Source organism: Balaenoptera borealis (assembly GCF_965194805.1).
Source record: "Balaenoptera borealis genome assembly, chromosome: 18".
Taxonomy (NCBI): domain Eukaryota; kingdom Metazoa; phylum Chordata; class Mammalia; order Artiodactyla; family Balaenopteridae; genus Balaenoptera; species Balaenoptera borealis.
The window spans coordinates 59085930-59105703 of NC_138877.1; the positions used below are offsets into that span (position 1 = coordinate 59085930).

The following is a 19774-nucleotide window of genomic DNA, read 5'->3' on the forward strand; positions in this document are numbered from 1 at the left end:
CCATGGTGGCTGTATCAATTTACATTCCCACTAACAGTGCAAGAGGGTTTCCTTTTCTCCACATTTACTTTCCAGCATTTACTGTTTGTAGATTTTTTGATGATGGCCATTCTGACTGGTGTGAGGTGATACCTCGTTGTAGTTTTGATTTGCATTTCTCTAATGATTAATGATGTTGAGCATTCTTTCATATGTTTGTTGGCAATATGTATATCTTCTTTGGAGAAATGTCTATTTAGGTCTTCTGCCCATTTTTGGATTAGGTTGTTTGATTTTTTGATATTGAGCTACATGAGCTGCTTGCAAATTTTGGAGATTAATCATTTGTCGGTTGCTTCATTTGCAAATACTTTCTCCCTTTCTGAGGGTTGTCTTTTCATCTTGTTTATGGATTTCTTTGCTGTGCAAAAGCTTTTGAGTTTCATTAGGTCCCATTTGTTTATCTTTGTTTTTATTTTCATTTCTCTAGGAGGTGGGTCAGCAATTCTTAGCAAACCCCCAACTCAGTGCAGTCCTGATGATGCTACCCGAAGAGTCTTCTTTTAAAAAATTTTATTCAATATATTTAAACTAAAAAATGTATATATACATTATACATATAATATACACGATAAAATATATTTTAAATTATATAATGCTTATTCTAATCTAAAATTCTAAAATGATGCATCACATATTACCACATTAAATGTGCCTCCCAATTAAGAATTTGACAATTAATTAGATTTCACACCATACCTTTTTAGTAGATTAAGAATAATTTCCTTTTATTGGTAAGGCCATACATTTTTTTTTTTTTTGCTAGCATGCAGTAAAACTGTTCCTTCGGGCCAGGTGTATTACTAAGTATTACTTTAAAATGTCAGTTTATATTGCCTTAGTAAGCAGTGAGCTGACAGTAAGATCAAGCTCATAAAATTACAATTGTTTCTGAGATGATATTAAATTATTTACGAATGAACAATTCCTTGCAATTTAGGTTGCTAATGAAAACATTTACATTTGTCTAAAATGTTTGGGAAAACAAAACTTTAATTCTTCACATTTTTAGCACATATATCGAAACTTTCAAGAACGGAATCACACAATGTCAATATAATAGTTATATTGAGAATATGTTTTAAAAGCCAAATTTTAGATAAACTGATAGAAATTAGAATTGACTATTATCAATCTTCTGAAAAAGAATTATATTCCAATTTTAGAAAAATATAAAAATATACACAAAGGAAGAAGAGCAATTGTTATTCTGTAAACATTATATCAAGCCATACAACAAAAAGTAAATTCAAATCTTCCATCCAAACCATTTTTCTTCAGAGTATAAAGCATATTATATCCTTCTACACATAGAAATCAGAGTATAGAGTACCTGTAAGTTTGTTTTCTAAAAAAATAAAACAAACATTGAATTCAACAAATATGAGATATGAGAATAAAACCTGAAGACTAGAAAAAAAGCCCAGGTGATAAAAGCCCAGGTTTAGAATGTAAAAAGTCTAAATATTTCACAAAGACAAAGCATACTGAGAATGAAGTTTTCTAAAGATAATACGTTTAATAGCTGATGATATGGAAATGATATAATTATTGAAAATGTAAGGACTGGAGGTGAACAGTTAGCAGAAGGGCTAAGAATGCCAATTTTACTGACTATTAAAATAGAGAAGCAATGTCAGCAATATAAAATTGATATATGTGTTAAAAAGTTTATTACTTAAGAATGTTAGTGTTTTACATATTTTGCTTATTTTTTAAGGAATTAATGAATGAATTGGAATTAATCTATAAATTCAAGGAAATCTCAACCAAAATACCAACAGTGGTGTGCATGCATGTGTGTGTGTAAACTGACAAGTTAAACCTAAATTTTCATGAAAATGAAAATAACTAATTTATATTTTATTTATATATAAGTAAAACATAAATCTGTGTGTGTGTGTGTGTGTGTGTGTGTGTGTGTGTGTGTGTATATATATATATATATATATATATATATATATATATATATATATATATACACTGATGTTTCACATGTTTATTGCCAAGTACTAAAATATTTATGTCCTTGGAAAAGATCTGAAACATTTAAGTTGATGATATTTAGATGAGATTCGCATTCAGAGTTAATACTGTAACAGGTTAAGGCTTATAGGGATGTTGGAAGGCAGTAAGTGCATTTTGCATGTGGGACAAATGCGAATTTTGAGGGACAGAGAGCAAACTGTATTGGGTTAAACAGTCTCCCTCCAAAATTCACATCCACACAGAATCTCAGAATGTGACCTTATCTGGAAATAGATGGTTTACAGATGTAATTATAACCAAGCAGGACCCTATGGGCTTTCCTAGGACAGACCCTCCCCAACACCATGTCCTCTGCCTGCCTCTTGTTTGTAGAAAAGCTGCAGTCTCCCAGGCCTCCCCTGAGTCACAGAAGCCTGGCTCAAGAATTAATTATTCAAAGGATGTGAACGCCTAGTGACAAAAAGTAGTTTGGCCTGGAGAACTGGTAACAATTCAAACAGTAAATATGCCATGTGGCAGTCACGGAATCTTTAGTCCTCCCTGAAGTACACAAATTAACAGTATATGATGCACATTACCGAGCTGTTTTACAGATACTAAAACCCCCACAAAATGGAAGAAGTTAACTACATAATGACCATGGGCATCCCCTCTCTCACCTTGCCTTCACAAATGCTTCCCTGAAACCCATCAGGGAGTGAGCATGAGCTGCTTGGACTCCTTGTTTGGTGCTTACAATAAACACTGCCCTGTCTTTCACCACAACCCTGTGTCAGTAGATTGGCTTTACTAAAGCACACAAGTAAGCGGGCCCAAGTTTGGTTCGGTAACATAATTAGTTAGGATGAAGTCATACTGGATTTGAGAAGGACCTAAATCTAATGGTTGATGTCGTTATAAGAGGGTCATGTGAATATAGAGACACTCAGAGAGAAGAGATGGCCATGAAAACCAACGCATAAATTGAAGTGATGCAGTTACAAGCCAAGGAAAGCCTAAAATTGCTGGCAATCACCAAGAGCTAGGAGGGAGCAAAAAAAAAATCTTTCTTAGAGCCTTCAAAGAAAGCATGGGCCTGCTGACAGCTTGATTTTGAACTTCTAGCTTCCAGAAATGTGAGAAAATAAGTTTCTTTTATTTTAAGCCACTTAGTTTGTGGTACTTGGTTAAATAAGCCCCAGGACACTAATACACTGAGCTTAATACTTACAAGATTCTTCTCTATTTCAAAGGCTAAAGACTCGGGTCTCAGCTTCACTATGTTCCCAAGGAAATACACTTAGAAAGAGGGAATGGGAAATGGTCTCTTTGCCTTAATAAATGGAGAAAATAATTTTTCAAGTACTCCTAAAGTGATTTTAAAATATTTGAAGATTTCAAAGAGCTTTGGTTATGTTGGTTATATATAGTTATGTATTGTGCAGGAAATTTAAATGAAAAATTTGTAAAAATTTATAATATATATATATTTTTAACATCTTTATTGGAGCATAATTGCTTTACAATGGTGTGTTAGGTTCTGCTTTATAACAAAGTGAATCAGTTATACATATACATATGTTCCCATATCTCTTCCCTCTTTCATCTCCCTATATGTTTGAAAAAACAGAAAATTAAATGTTAATAGAAGGAATGTTTTATGCACGATTTTATATATTTCTCTACTTATGTAAATGTAAAACGGTGCTGACAGTAATCATTTTGCATGATTAATATCAGGCAACCAGACAGTCAAAAATAAGTGATTACTGAGTACTTATAACAAGTGTATAATAGATAGCTTGATGGGTAGCTTAACAAAAAAATACACAATTCACAGATTATATTTAGTGAATATCTTTATCCCCTTAGAGCCATTAGATTACAATTAGTAAATAGGTTTTCTCAGTTGTTATTTTGCACTGTGATTCTTGAAATAACATAAATTTTTTGACAGCTGATACATTTACAGGTGGACTCAGCAAGGTATATTGCATTTATTAGGCATCTATTATGTGGTATGCATGGTACTTAGTGTTTGATTCTTACAAAAACAGAAAAAGTAAGGTATCTCCATTTTGCTGATAAGACACTGAACCTTAGAGCAATTAATTAATGATGTCAAGTTCACCCAGTGGGTAAAAGTAAATGGAGGATCTAAGTCTCTCCAATCATATCATGTTTCTCCAGTATATTATGCCATACTATACCCATGAATCTTGAATTCCTGTCCCAGCTATTCTGTTCTATGACTATATTAAACAGAGCTTGCTAATCAAATGCCCTGAGGTGGATTTTATTGGCTCTATGTTGTCGACAACACAATTAGAGTTGAGCCATGCACTTTTCTTCTATCTACAAGCCAAATTCTTAAAGAAAAATAAATAATAAATTTAAGGAAAACATTTTTAAAAGATTTTATGATCCCAAATAACATATTTTATGTCTTTACTCCTACAAATACTTCCACTGCCATGGAAACCCCCATAACCACAGGGACATCAAGAAAGATTTAGATTGAAATCAAGTCAATGTACTTGTCTTTTCCTTTGATATCTAGAGATTAAGACTTTATCAATATATTTGTCTTTGTGATTCAAAGATCACAAATTACCAAATGTTACATATCCCTAAGGAGCATCACATCAAAGGATGATATTAAATAACAGAAGATTTCTAAAACACTTATTTGGAGCAACTAGAAAAAAAAAGGGAAACCACAGGAATGCCATTATGTAAATGTATAGCCACTTAAAGCAATCTAATGCTTTAATGCATTAAAGGGAAAGATTCAAACCTAACCTATGATATTCTTCTAACCTTTGCTATTCTTCATTATCCCTATTCTAGATAAAAATTTCTTTATTTCTTTTTACCTTTCCGAATTTTCGTCATTTACATCAAAACAAAATAATTTGTGACTGGTCAAACCGCAAAAGAATTGAAAGAAGGGGCTCCTAAAAGTTTGCAGAAGATCAGCTTCTCTTAATCTTAGGCCCGTACAATTTATCTAGTAAATTGTCTCTCAAGTTTACTCTGAACAGAGATGATTAACCTCTGTGAGATTAATCTGGTAAAAAATAATAGGAGATCAATTCAGGTACTTCAGTTAATATAGACTTTGTTCCTCTTCCCAGGAAGGCAGGCTAAATGATGGTCTATTTTTGGAGCCAAATATCATCAGTTTTCACTACTTAGCCTTATCATACATTAACAAATAGAATGATACAATTAAAACTAAAAGATTGAATTTATTGTTGAAATATAATTAAAGACAAAAACTTCTTCCAACCCAGAAATCCTCTCCCTAAGGGTAGTAGAGAAAGACAACACTTTTATTATTGAACAAACTGTTGGGAGAGGAAATTTCCCCCCTACCCATCTTGGGTTCTTGTGGCTGGACTAATAACAAAGTTTACACAAGACAGATTAATAGAAGAAAAGAAAAAAATGTTTAATTTGTGTGCATGGAGGTCTCATTTTTATGAGCCTCAAGCAGTGACCAAAATGGGAAGGTTTTTTGTGATTGACATATATACACTAATATGTATAAAATGGATAACTAATAAGAACCTGGTGTATAAAAAAATAAATAAAATTCAAAAATTCAAAGAAAAATGGGAAGGTTTTATATTTTTTAGACAAAGAAACAATAACTGTGTGAGGAATTGACAGGTTGAAGAAACTTAGGCTTTGGGTGCTTTATTAGTGAAGAATCTAAACAGAGTTTGGGCTTGGGATAGTAAATTAAAGAAGAATCAAGGTTTGTTAATAGAGGCTTCTAGGCCCTGAATTCCTTGTTCTCTGGTGATAAGGGTGTCCTTCTACTCCAGATGCAGGGAGGGCACCTTTCACATTAGAAATTTACTTCTTGCTTTCAGAGGGACAGAGGAGGGTCAGAGTTTCCTTCTTGCATGGGCTGCTTCTCAAGCAACTTCAATTCAAAGTAATCAATAGGCCATTGTGACATATTTTGGGGTTGTCCCCCTGAGCCCTAACAAAGCATTAGACCAGAATGTGATGTGTGTTACAGGCAAATTGCCAAGAGATTGCAAAGACAGAAAGAAATCTCACTCTTTATAGAGTCAAGCAGATACAACCCATTACATACACGTTCTCAAGATAAATAACCTGTCCTCAAGTCAGAGATATTGACACTACCACTGCTCACACACAGTGTATCCCAACTTCACCTGGTAGTTGGGGTGACCATCTGTGTTAGCTAAGTAGCTTTATATACGCACACACACACACACACACATTTCAAAGAGAGAAGAACTTACAATTTCAAGTTTTCTAAGGTAAATTATCTAAGAAAAAGGAGGGAAGGAACTCTTTCAGCATAGATAATTAAGTCTCTTATTTTTAATTTATTTTGTCCTTAATGATTTTACCATTTCTAAGAAATCTAACATTTTGTGTCTCTGCCAAAGTTTTCTGTTACATATCAGAGAAAATTCAGATTTAATTAATTTTATAGAAAAGGCACTCTATTTTTTAAAAGCAATCATGTTAACACCTAGCAAAATATAAAGTATACACTTTTAAATGAGTTTACTATCACATAATAACAGGATAACATAAACAGATTGTTAAAGTTCTTTCATCAAAAACTTTCTTCCCAAATATCATTAGAAAACTCTCCTTTGATGTGCATCTGTCCAATATAATTAAAAGATAAATGGTGTAATTTCCAGAAATAGATATATTTTCTATAACATCAATAGACACTGATGACAGTTTTAGTCTGATATAGCAGAAATTTGGATTTCCCATTGAACTGTAACCTAGATCGATCAGTCTCTCTGGGTTTTTTCCTAACAAAAACTGTAGTAATAAAGCTTACTACTTTGTTATCATCAGAATTACACATGATAAGCACCATCTAATGAGGGCTTGCTATGTAACAGACGCCTCCTAGGTAAGAGACAGACAGCTGGCAACAAAAGAAGTCTCTCTCTTCTTGAAGCTCGCATTACTGTTAGATAGACCACACACTTATAAACAATTCCATATATCATAATTTTATGTGGTGATAAATGACATCAAGGAAAATAGCAGAGAAATGAGATCCAGTATGAAGGGATGCTAATTTAGGTAATGGAGCCAGGAAATTCTTACTGAGAAGATAGCATACAGCACAGATGCAAATGAAGTCAGAGAACCAGCCACATGAATACATGATTGGAGGCGTGAAGAGGAAGTGCAGAGGCTTTAAAACGGGTGTATTTGACATGTTAATGCAGTGCATTTAGAGAAGAGTAAGAGATGAAACTGGAGAATTAACTGCAGGCCAAATTATATACATTTTTATATGATTTTATTAAAATTGTAATTTTACTCTAAGTGTGATGAGAAGTCATTGGAGGATTTTGAACTTAGAGTTTACATGATATAACTAATATTTCAAAAGGATGACACAGTTTGCCTTATGAAAATTAGACTGAAATTGGGCAGGGAAACTAATGGAGACTATCATTACATCCCAGCAAGATGTAAAGGTGGGAAAAGGAACTGTGGCAAAATTGGTGGGTACAGGAAATTATTTTGTGGTTTAGGCCAAATGTATTTTTCAATGAATGAAATAAGGCACATGAAAGAAAAACAAAATTTAATGAAGACTTTGTGGATTTTGGTCTGAACAAATAAATGCATTTTAGAGCCATTTATTGAGTTATGGATGTAGCACAAGCAGCAGGTTTGGGGTAAAAGCCTATAGTTGAACTTTTGTCATGCTAATATGAAATATCTGCTAGATTGGTCAATTAAGTTAGAATTACAATTTTAACCTAGATAATTTCATGTGACTTAGAAATATAATTTTCCTAACCTGAATAATTATGAGAGGTTATTTCATCCCATTTCTTTATCTTCAAAATGAGTAAAAATACTTCTAAGTGCTAAGTAACTCTTCAGAGTCATACACCTACTTAGCGACAGACAATATCTCCTAATACTAGGACGCTTCTTACAATATATAATATCTACTTTCTTTGTTGGAGAAACATCAAAAATGATAAGTGAGAGAGAAACTGAGGACAAAATTCATTGTTGATGTATACAATCGCTGGATTAGAAGTTTTCACTTTTCTTTTTATTTAGAGCATGTTCTAAAACACCCAAGGCAAGACAATAGTATAATTAACTCTTTTATATTAATTTCCCAGCTTTGACAATTATTTCAAGTTTTATTGCTAAAATTTTCTGATTGCTAAGTGGCTCAGTAAACACTATCTCGCATAATTTAAATGTCATAAGAATAGTGCTTATTACTTCACATTTATTTAAAATATTTATGTATGAGAAATCGACTTTCCCTAGGTCATAGAATTAACTGGTTTACTCAAACTCTAGCACATATCTGGTGTCAAAAAACAACTTTCCTTCTGTTACATTATGATATAATGTGTCTGGAAAATACCTAGATATTGTGTGTGTGTGATTATAGACAGAGACAGGAAGAAGTGGAGGAGCAGGAGAAGGAAGAAGTGGAGGAGCAGGAGAAGGAAGAAGGATGAGGAGAAGGAGGAGGAGGAAGAGGAGAAAGACGAGGATGAAAAATGAGTTTTAAAACTTTTATAAAGATTATATATTCGACATTATTTTTTAATGTGAAAAATGTTGTCTTCGAATTTGTCCATATGTAAAATAATCTATGAAAAATAAATATAAAATATTTAATTAAATTTCTAAATAGTGTTTTGGGAATGGGCAAGTACCATTTTAAATTTATCTAAAAAAAAGGAAAAACATTAATTTCAGAACAGGAACATAGAGCTACATTGAAAATAATTGCCTGTGGGTACTTATTCATTACTAACTTTGAAAATTAGTGTAAGCATGCTTAAAGAATGTTTAACCAAGGATATAACTGGCCTAAGGAATCAGTCAATTTAGTTTAAGTATTTTAGTTGAAAAGAGACTTTTAACACCCAAAGTATATAACTGAACGTATAATCCCATGTAAAATATGACTGGATTTAATATTTTAAAAAATAATTTAATAAAATTAAACTAAGAAGAGAAATACATCTGAATAAATACAGCAAAATAATTTCAATACACCTTCTTGATAAAAAAAGCTTATGTTAAATTATGGTTGTAAACAACTTTGGATTGGGAAAGATTTATTAAAATTGATAACAAATTTAGACATAGTTACTGAAATAAATTAAGAAGATTTTTCATTTTAGACTCATTTAGAACTCATATTATTTATTAATTAATATAGACACAATGTTTCCTTATTATCTGATTATATAAAGTGGTTTTACACAATATCACACCTATGTACATATAAAGATTGAAAAAAAGTAATTTTGGGTTCTCAGTAAATGACACAAAACTTCACCTTCCACCTTAAAAAAGTTCTGTTAACTGGGAACATATAAGATATTTCTGAATATTTTGGAATCGCCTTATTTTCATGTATTCCCTTATTTCCATTTTTATGTTGGCCTTCACATTATAGGGATATAATGAACTTATTATTAGAAAAAAATTCAAAGTTTATATAGAAAGCACCTACATTTTTAAGTAAAAAGTGGAACATGAAATTTAATTTCATATTGTTAAAGTAAAAATGGATTAATTATAGGCTTCTATTTCTTATTTGCAAAGTTCTTGAGGAAACAGTAGTCACGAAAGTGCTATTAATAATTCCTAAGAAGAATGATATATTATTACGTCAAAGTCTAGATTAAAAAAATACATGCTCTGTATGAACCGATAGAAACTTAAACTTTCTCCATCTTGAGAATTTCTTTAACTGGTTATCGAAATGGACATCATCACCAAACAAGATGACAGACTTTTTGCATGCTGCTATGGGCTGAATGTTTGTGCCCCCTGCTAAATATGCTGAAGTCCCAATATCCAATGTGATGGTATTTGGACACAGAGCCTTTGGGAGGTAATTAGGTCATGAAGGCAGGGCCCTGGTCTGATGGGATTAATGCTCTTATAAGAAGAGACATCAGAGAACTAGAGCTCTCTCTCTTTCTCTGTCAGGTGAGGACACAGTGAGAGGGCGACCACGTGCAAAACAGGAAGAGGGCTCTCGTCAGAAACTTTCCATGCTGGCACCTTGATCTCAGACTACCAGCCTCCAAAACTGTGAGAAAATAATTTTCTGTTGTTTAAGCCAACCAATCTATGGTGTTTTGTTATGGCAACTCAAGCTGACAGATGCTACCACCATCACATTGTGGTTTCACCAGTTCTGCCTTTGTCTCTGACAAATTTTGGCAAAGGGAAACTCTGTGCCTTTTTATTCTAAACTTTCCAATGGAAGTGGGAAGAAAAGAAGAATAAGATGTACAGATATATAATGGGTTTTGCTATCTCAATCTTTCCTCTCTCTTCTACATTCTAAACATGCTTTTATTTTTTATATTGAATGATTCAACATTTTTCATTAAATTGTTTCCAACTTTATAATATATTTAAAATATAATTGATTTAATATGCCCAGATATTATCATAAAAACTTCAATTTATTAGGTTCCAATTATGTGCCAAGAACCAATAATGGAAAATACAAAAGATACAGAACCAATAACATTTAATCTTCACATGTGTCCTAAGACATAGGCATAATCAATCTTGTTTTCTGATGATAAAAATTAAATCTTAGCAAAGTTAAGCAAATTTTCAATGTCATGTGACTAGTTAGAAGCAATGCTGAGATTTATTCTTTATTTTATTAGATTCTAAAGGTTTGCTAAAATTATTAAGAATGTAAGGATTCCTTCCTGGGGGATGCTAGGGAATTAACCCATGTACCCTATGCTAAGCTTCTTCAGCAACTAAAGTTCTTCCTGTTCTTTCCCCAAAGTTATAAATGGACCTCTTCATGGACATTTCCTGCCCTCTCTGCTTCTTTTTTCCTTGCATAAAATTTGGAAACCCTTTTCTTTAGCTTTGGTTCAATCTAAACTAAACATTTTAGAACTTTCAACACAATCATCACATTTTCATTTAGATTTTATTGCTATAAACTATCTTTATCTCATCTTTTCAATGCAAGAGTAATAAAAAGAATAACCTGAATGGTTATGTTCAAGAATTGTTATCTCTTTATTCCTTGTATTCTCAATTTTCTTGATATGTTTTCCTATTTATATTGCGTGTTTCATTATTGTTACTATGCCATTTTCAATGTTTAATAAGCACAGTATTAACTACAATTTAATAATATATGTATATATAAATGATATTTAGTATGAAACATGATCTGACCAATTCAGTGGTATATATTTTAATTCCTCATTGTCATTGTTTTTTTGTATTTAAATTCAGAAATAAAAGTTCCTGGTACTTCAAGTAATCTTGAAGGTGAGCCTAAGAACTTCACAGAGAATACGGACATGAGTCATGATACATAAGCTGAGTAGCTGGGAAACTATCCCAACACAATCCAGGTAGAAAAATAATTAGCTCTCTGCAGAAGGCAAATAAGAATGTTTGGACACTCATGGAAAACAGGGAGATAAGAGTAATGAAAATCTACACAGAGTAAGATCACCAGTCTGCTTCCATAAGAGATTGCATTATTGTTCGCATAAATCCACTGCCTCTCCCTGGGGAATGATTATTCTTTTCTGGTCATCAACAAACGTTTACTCATGTTACTTAATGGGGCCTAAGAAATGTGAAGGAAAATGAGATGTCTAACTTCTGATTAGTAGCTTTTAAAACACTGCCATATAAAGGCTGATCCATAGCTTGGATCCCGAAGCGAAGGTGGCAATGCAGAGGAGATGGAGCTGACCTTTAAAAAACAAATAACATGAGATCAGGATAAAAATTCGTATAAACCACTTAGATCTTGGCATCATTTTTAACTGCAGCATAAGCTAGATTTCTATGATTGAGAAGCCTTCTTACACTTGACTCCCAGAATTCTGGCAGTATGGCTTATGCTTTCCAGGAAGAAGGTTATAACACATTACGCTGGGGGAATCTGATGAGTCAAGCAAAAAAGACCTAAAGATTCTGCTGGTCAGGAGTATTCTAGCACATTGGAGTAGTTACCTGATGAACCTTAGTAGATGAACCTGACACTCCTAACAGGAAATTCTACTCTTTCCACAGGAAAAGCATCAAATGAGATCTCAAATAATGTACATATATATAAATATCCAACAGTATAAAATTACACAAATATGTGCACATAAACCTGGACACAGCCCTAATAAGTATGATTCAACTAGAAACATTAGCTCTTTAGTGCCCTACTCTTAAGTAAGAACAGGCAAGCGAGAATAACAAGGACTTAACAAAAAATTTCTTTAATGGAAACACAGAATCCAAAACAAACTCTTAGAAAGGAATTTGGTAGAGATTCAGACTAGTCTTTAAACAAAAATTTAAAAACTTAGTATCTTTAGAAGTGAAAGAAAAAATAGAGGATCCATGAATCTTGAACAGAATACTACAAAAAGGGAATATGCAAAGAATAGATGGAGTTCTTGAAAATTACGATAGAATTTTTGAAAAGCAATGAAGTTACTAGAATACAGAGTTGGTGAAATAAAGAGAATTGAAAATTAGAAGAGCCAGTTTAAATAAATTAGAAAAATCAATCCAGAGATCCAACATCGCAATAACAGGAGCCTCACAAAGAAAACACAGTGAAAGGAAAGAAGGAAGTTGTCAAGGAAATAACAGAAAACATTTTCAAAGAATTTAAGGACCTCAATTTCCAAAAGAAAGGGTTGATAGAGTAGACAGCACAAACACTATACAAAGTGAACCCAAAAAAGTTCCATTTCTGGATTTTCTGTGGACTAGAAATATTGAAAGATTCTTGCTAGAAAGCACTAAAAGTGCTAAAGAAGGCAAAATATTAAAATGATTAAAAGAGATTGAAATAAGGACAATCATTTCTCAAGTAAATAAAAATTGTGATCATGAATATGGGGAAGTGAGAACTGAAGACACTGCATAGTCTCTGGTTATCTATATACATTATGTTATCTTAGAGTTTTGGTTCATGGGTGGATAATGGAAGAAAATCCTTGAACTCACAAAGGGTAGAAAGCCTCATTGTAGATCATATTGCACAGAGTTAGGACTTAGAAAAAGTTAGATGGAAAGGATGAAACAGAAAAAACACATTTAGAAGTGGTACTCAACAGAGAACACTGTCTCAAGTTTGGTTCTGGCTAGTAGTTAAAAATAGTAATCCATAAGAATTCATGGCAAATGGGTAGCTAACACATGAATTTCAGGTGTGAGCATACAGTATTCACACTGAAAAAATCTGAAAGACTGCCATCTGGAAACCAGGAACAGGGCCCTCACCAGACAACAAATCTGTTCGTGTTGCGATCATGGACTTTCCATTCTCCAGAACTATGGGAAATAAATTTCTGTTGTATATAAGCCACCCAGTCTATGGTCCTTTGTCAAAGCAGCCCAAACTGACTAAGGCAGATATGATTTGGCTGTCTGTGTCTGAGAACCAGTGCTGATAGAAGTTAAGCCCCTACTCTCCCATAGAGACTGGAAAAAAGGAGCCATAATCTTTTTGATGATTACGTTTCAAAGAAATGCCTCCCAAGTCCTTGAGAAAGAGTCCTGGGTTGTAGAAGACACACACACACATCTCAAAGGGACCAAGAAGGGATTTACAATTGCAAGTTTTCTGAAGTAAATACTCTAATAAAAGGGAGATGGGGGTGGTTCATTAGGTTTTGACTAGAATAAACAGCAAATTATTTTGGCAGTCTTGAGCTTTCCTAGGCAGAAAGTTAAGGGGGGGCTTGGTTATCCCAGGGACATGTCTGTAGGCTGCTAGAAGCCATACTAGAGTTTGGTCAAGTGTCTTAGTGGAGATGGTTGGATGAAATCATTGGTGTTGAGAGATTTGAAATTCTCATGTGATTTCCATTCTCTGAGCTTTAATTTCCCAGGTCAAGGTAAGGGTTGAGAACCAAATAATAAGCCTCTAGTTCTACCTTTAAGGAATTCGTCATATCTTACAGTTGCAAGACCAGTTTTCTGAACGACAAACTCAGTTTTTAATTTTTTTGGTGGCTGATATAAAATAAAAATTGAATTCATAATGTTTACAGGTCTCTTATATCAAATATATGGCATTGTTTAGGAAAGAAAAGAAGCCAATGAACTGAAAAGGAGATGTTTATTCCAATAATTATAAGTATGTGAAACCACGCCCCCCTAAAACAGTTCCCCTGCCGGGTTTATGATTAATCTCTCTACTCAAAACTGTATTCCTTTTCTTGTCTTGCTCCTGTTCCCCTCAGGATTGAGGACTATCAAAGAAAAGGGGGGATTAAAACCAAGCAGGACCCTGTGGGGCTTTCTGGGTACAGAAGACCCTCCATGTTTCTTGTTGGTAGAAAAAAGGCTTTAGTTTCCTAGGCCTTACCCAAGTTCCAAACAGCAGACTTAAGCAGTTAATCATTAGACTCAATCATCAGTTTTTCCTGAAGGGATACAGATAACAATCTGATGCATATCTTTGAGTTGTGCTGCAGAAACTAAGAGCCCCCCACCCAGTGGAGGATGGTGACTACATGCAGACCACAAGCACCAGACCCAGACTGGTTGGAACCAGAAGGCTGATGACCGAGATTCCTGAAATATCACCCTGTTACCTCACCACCAACCAATCAGAAGAAGGTCCACGAGCTAATCAGGCATCCTATAACCCTCCCCCAACACTGTCCTCTTGGTTTTTTAAATAAATTTATTTATTTTTGTCTGCATTGGGTCTTTGTTGCTGCATGTGGGCTTTCTCTAGTTGCAGCGAACGGGGGCTACTCTTCATTGCACTGCACAGGCTTCTCGTTGTGGTGGCTTCTCTTGTTGCAGAGCATGGGCTCTAGGTGAATGGGCTCAGTAGTTGTGGCTCGCGGGCTCTAGAGAGCAGGCTCAGTAGTTGTGGCGCACGGACTTACTTGCTCCGTGGCATGTGGGATCTTCCTGGACCAGGCATCAAACCTGTGTCCTCTGCGCCGGCAGGCGGATTCTTAACCACTGCACCACCAGGGAAGTCCCCCTAACACTGTCTTTAAAAGCCCTTGCCAATAGGGAGTTCAGCTCTTCTGAGCATGAGCTTTCTTTCCTCCTTGCTTGGCACCCTGCAAATAAACCCCTACTTTGCTGCAGAGACTTGCTTTCAGAGTTTGGCTTTCTGTTCTGTGGGCACACAAGCCTTTGCTCTATGACATATGTTGAACCCTCAAATCATACTAAGATTCCTTTTTCAGTGGAAGCAGCCATCCCTCCACATTCTGAGGTGTGGTAGAGTTCATTGATGGGGTGAGTTAATGATATTTCTGCATCCATACACTTCTTTCTTATAAACTTGTAGTCTACTACCCCACTCCCACTGTGACTCTGGTATTAACCATATGACTTGGTTTGGGAAACCGGATATTAGCAAATGTGACACAAACAGAAGGATGAAAAAGTCCTTGCTCATTTCTACCTGTTTTCCATGCTCCTCTGCATTTACCATGAAAACATGTCCAAACTAGTTTCTTAAAGAAGAGGACCATGTGAGGCAGAAGTGAAGGGCCTTAATCAAGGTCACCTGTGATACTGCGATTTATAACGAGAAATATATATTCGGTCTTAGTCCCATTTCTGACACAATGCTCCTAAAACCCTTAAAATTTCCTAAGTGGTGAGACCCATAAAAGTGTCTTTTGTTACCTAAATAAGGTGACTTCCAGAAAGCACCTAAGGATGGGGGTGGTTGCCTGGAGAGCCAACCATGTGATTAGAGGGTTGGAACTTTCAGTCCTACCCACTGATCTCTGGGGAGGGGAATAGGCTGGAGGCTGAATCAACTGCCAGTGGCCAATGATATGATCAATCACACCTATGCAATGAAGGCTTCATTTAAAAAAAAAAAAAAAAAGAAGGACTGGGTTCAAAGAGTTTTTGGGTTGGTGAATACATGGAAATTTCAGGAGGGTGGAGCATTTGGAAAGGGCATGGAAGCTCTGCACCCTTTCCCCTTGCCTTGCCCTGTGCATCTCTTCCATCTGGCTGTTCCTGAGTTATATCCTTTTATGATAAACTGGCAGTCTAATAAGTAAAATGTTTCTATCTGAGTTCTGTGAATTGCTCTAGCAAATTAATTGAACCCAAGATGGGGGTTGCTGGAACCTCTGTTCTACATCTGGTCAGTCAGAAGCACAGGTGATAATTTGGACTTACTATAGAAGTCTGAAATGGGAGTGGTGGAGGGTGGCAGTCTTGTAGGACTCAGCCCTTAACCTGTGGGATCAGATGCTATTTCCAGATAGACAGTGCCAGAATTGAGTTGTTTGGTGGTGTGGGAGAACCCAGTTGGATGTGGACTGATATTTACTACCATCCTAAGCAGTCACCTCTCAGCCTACCTGCCAGTTGACTAAGACACAGGAACAAGTCCAAATTAGGCTAGGGCTAGTGTACAAAACTGTTCTTTGTGGTCCAACTGTAAAAGAAGCTGTAATATGTGTAAAAAGCACACTGATATAAAATTTGAGATGTAATCCTGACAGCATATGCATAAATTTGTCTTCTCCCTAAGCTAGTCAAGAGTCTTAGCTTAAGTGATGTCAGGTAGGTTAAGGGCCATTTGCTTCATATACATTTTGAGTGCTAAAAACAACAATCAATCTATTTTTCCTTTTCTTTATGTTTCTTTCTTCCCTTTCCTTTTCCTTTTCTTTCTTCTTCCCTTCCAATTAATAATTAAATACTTAGCCTCCAGAGCATAAAAAAAAAAATCCCTCCAAATTAGACCTTAAAATCATGGTTGGATTCAACTCTATAATATATTTCACACAAATTGCTCCATGGTATTATGCTTAACCTTAAAAAAATAATTAGTGAATGCCCTTAAGTTAAATAGTGAAAAGGGAAAAATGCTTTCATATATATATAAATACTTCAGATAAATTATTAGCGCATTTTAAAATAACCAATCACTTATGGGAGACAATAATTAATAGACAGTAAATGTATTTGGAGGTCATCTTCATTTAATTGTTCTGAATATACACAACCATTACTATATACTAAGCATGTTAAAAACCTACATTTTACTCTTCAATATGAATATATTTGAATAAGCAAGCAAGAATATAAGAAAGACTTTATTTAGGTCTTCATATTTTGGTTTACATTTTTGGGAACTGAGCCTAATTTGTATACCGAGAAAGAGGTGATCACCTATGTTTTTCTTATATTTCTTTTATTTCATGCCATAATCAAAAATTATATTTAATGAAATAAAGACAAAAATAAGGGTGGGTTTTTTTCTCATATTATTTTAAAAATCCAAGTTTTTAAAATCTATACTAGTTATTTTCTTTGGCCTTACAGAGGATATTTTAAGGTTATTTACACACACACATATAATATACATAGAATATATATATGTAATAACATTATATACATGTATAATATACTTGGGAAGAGGGTGCTATTAAACATTATCATTTAACTGTAAATTAACAAAGTATTCTTGTAATGAAAACTTTTTATCCTAAAATTTGTTATAAATACCACTAATATAAAAAATCCTTTTGAGATAAACAGTAACTCCTCTCCCAACTACCACCCCTCCAGGTGCTATACACCTGCTACACAGAATGGTAGAAATAGAAAATGTTAAGTTTTAAATGATTTTGATTACTTGTTTTTGATTTACACTTTCCCTTATAATTTGAGTGAAAATATACTCTGTAGAAATACATGAAATGTTATTTCTTAGATTTCCTCTGAGGGTAAAGAATCTGGAGATATATCTCTCATGAAAGTTTGTTCTGAAAAGAAGTAATTTGCTAACTATATCCCCACTAGCCAAAGGACATATGAGGTTTCCTAAAGCACTTTTACTTCTGCTGGTTTAAAGAAAATATACAATAACTGTAATACAACAGGAACTGTGCTAGGTGCTGGAAATGTAGAGATGAAATATGCAAAACATTCTCCCTGTAGGAGGTCACAGCCTAGGGAGGAAGACAGACAAGCAGTCATAGCTATAATGGATGAAAATACATATTATATTTGAAAAACTCAACATACTCTATAGGAACTCTTCCCACCAAGAGAGAACTTACTAAAGCAATTAGTCACTTGGATTTGAGAGAGATAGAAGGCAAGGCAACATGCAAGCTTGCTTCATTTCCCAATATGTGAACTGAATGCAGGCCCAGACTTAATGTGAATTTTGAGAAGGAAAATGACCTAAAACTTTGTCAAAGGGTCATTACTTCATATTATTTTTATGTGATTAGTTTTACTTATCCACAGAGAGTGCAAAGAACTATAAAGTGTGCAGAAGTAGAATTCTGTTGTAAATATCTTTAGTAGCTATCCTGTGTCAGCCAAATAGAGATGCAACACAAATAATAATAAAACAGTTTATAAAATTTATGTAGAAATAATGTCATTTGGTGGCTTAGTGATATTACGCAGAACTGTTTCATGGAATCATCCAGCTGGAAGAGGAAGAAAAACCCTTGAATTTAACCACTTCATGCATTACAGATTTAAAAAACAGAGACTTGAGAAATTAATAATTTGCCCAAGGTCAAGCAATGAGTCTTCTTGGTTCTCAGTTCAATCTGTCCATTTTAGGACTCTAATGCAAGCTCAGAGGTAAAAGAGAAGTAATTCTATTGCATCCGGAGAAAATAGGGAAGCAAATATTTTTCAGAAGTCTTATTTGGCCTGTAATTTTACTGCCTTCTCCATTATGTTTCAGAGAATCTAAGCAGTGAGTTCTGAACACAAAAATAGAATGTCTATGGTTTTATTCATATTTAGGAGCAGTAGTTTGAAGGAAGTGAAGCTGCAGTACTTTTCCACGTTACTTAGCAACTGGTATGAGTCAAGAAAAATCACTGAAACTCACAGGCACTGGTGGGAGCATGAAAAATGACATCTGAAAAAAAAAATCCTATGGGGTCTATCTACCTGTCTACTATCAACATGCTATTAAGAAACAAAATAAGGGTCATTCCTACATTAATGATGTAAATTCAGTTTTAAAGACTGTGCAGGGAGGTAACCACAGCACCTGGCACAGTGCCTATCAGATAGATTCTCCAGTCAGATTTACTGAACTGAATTATCAGGCAAATATTTCTGGCCTGAACAACTGATTCAGTTTATAGAAGGTAAGTTTGCACCTTTGCATTGACAACTGGGGGAAATTTATTAATAGCAGGTTTATGGTTTGCCAAAATGAAAAATAGGAAATATTTTTAGATATTTAAAATGTCCCTAAAAATCCCCATATCTGAATATGCACAACTAAAATACAGAAGACTTTTAGGTAGGAAGAAATAAAGTATTTAATTTATTTTTAGTTGTTTATTGTCCCTATGCCCCTATCAATTTGCAAGGCTCTTAAGAACAGAGTCTTCCTAGGAACCATTCACTGGTATCAAGACTATGTAGGGAGGGGCTTCCCTGGTGGCGCAGTGGTTGAGAATCTGCCTGCCAATGCAGGGGACACGGGTTCGAGCCCTGGTCTGGGAAGATCCCACATGCCGCGGAGCAACTAAGCCCGTGCGCCACAACTACTGAGCCTGCGCGTCTGGAGCCTGTGCTCCGCAACAAGAGAGGCCGCAATGGAGAGAGGCCCGCGCACCACGATGAAGAGGGGCCCCCGCTTGCCGCAACTAGAGAAAGCCCTCGCACAGAAACGAAGACCCAACACAGCCAAAAATAAATAAATTAATTAAAAAAAAAAAGAATATGTAGGGAGAAATATACCAGACGGAAA

The 19774-nt window shown here is 34.7% G+C and overlaps 2 long non-coding RNA genes across 2 annotated transcripts in view; one reads left to right on the top strand and one right to left on the bottom strand.

Moving 5' to 3' along the window:
• Window positions 1-19774, bottom strand: part of LOC309615503 — a 423643-nt gene that overhangs the window by 309932 nt on the left and 93937 nt on the right. The window lies entirely within an intron of this gene.
• Window positions 6544-19745, top strand: LOC309615497. Its single transcript, XR_014236878.1, has 2 exons — window positions 6544-8439; window positions 8560-19745. It is a non-coding gene; the product is annotated as an uncharacterized lncRNA (long non-coding RNA).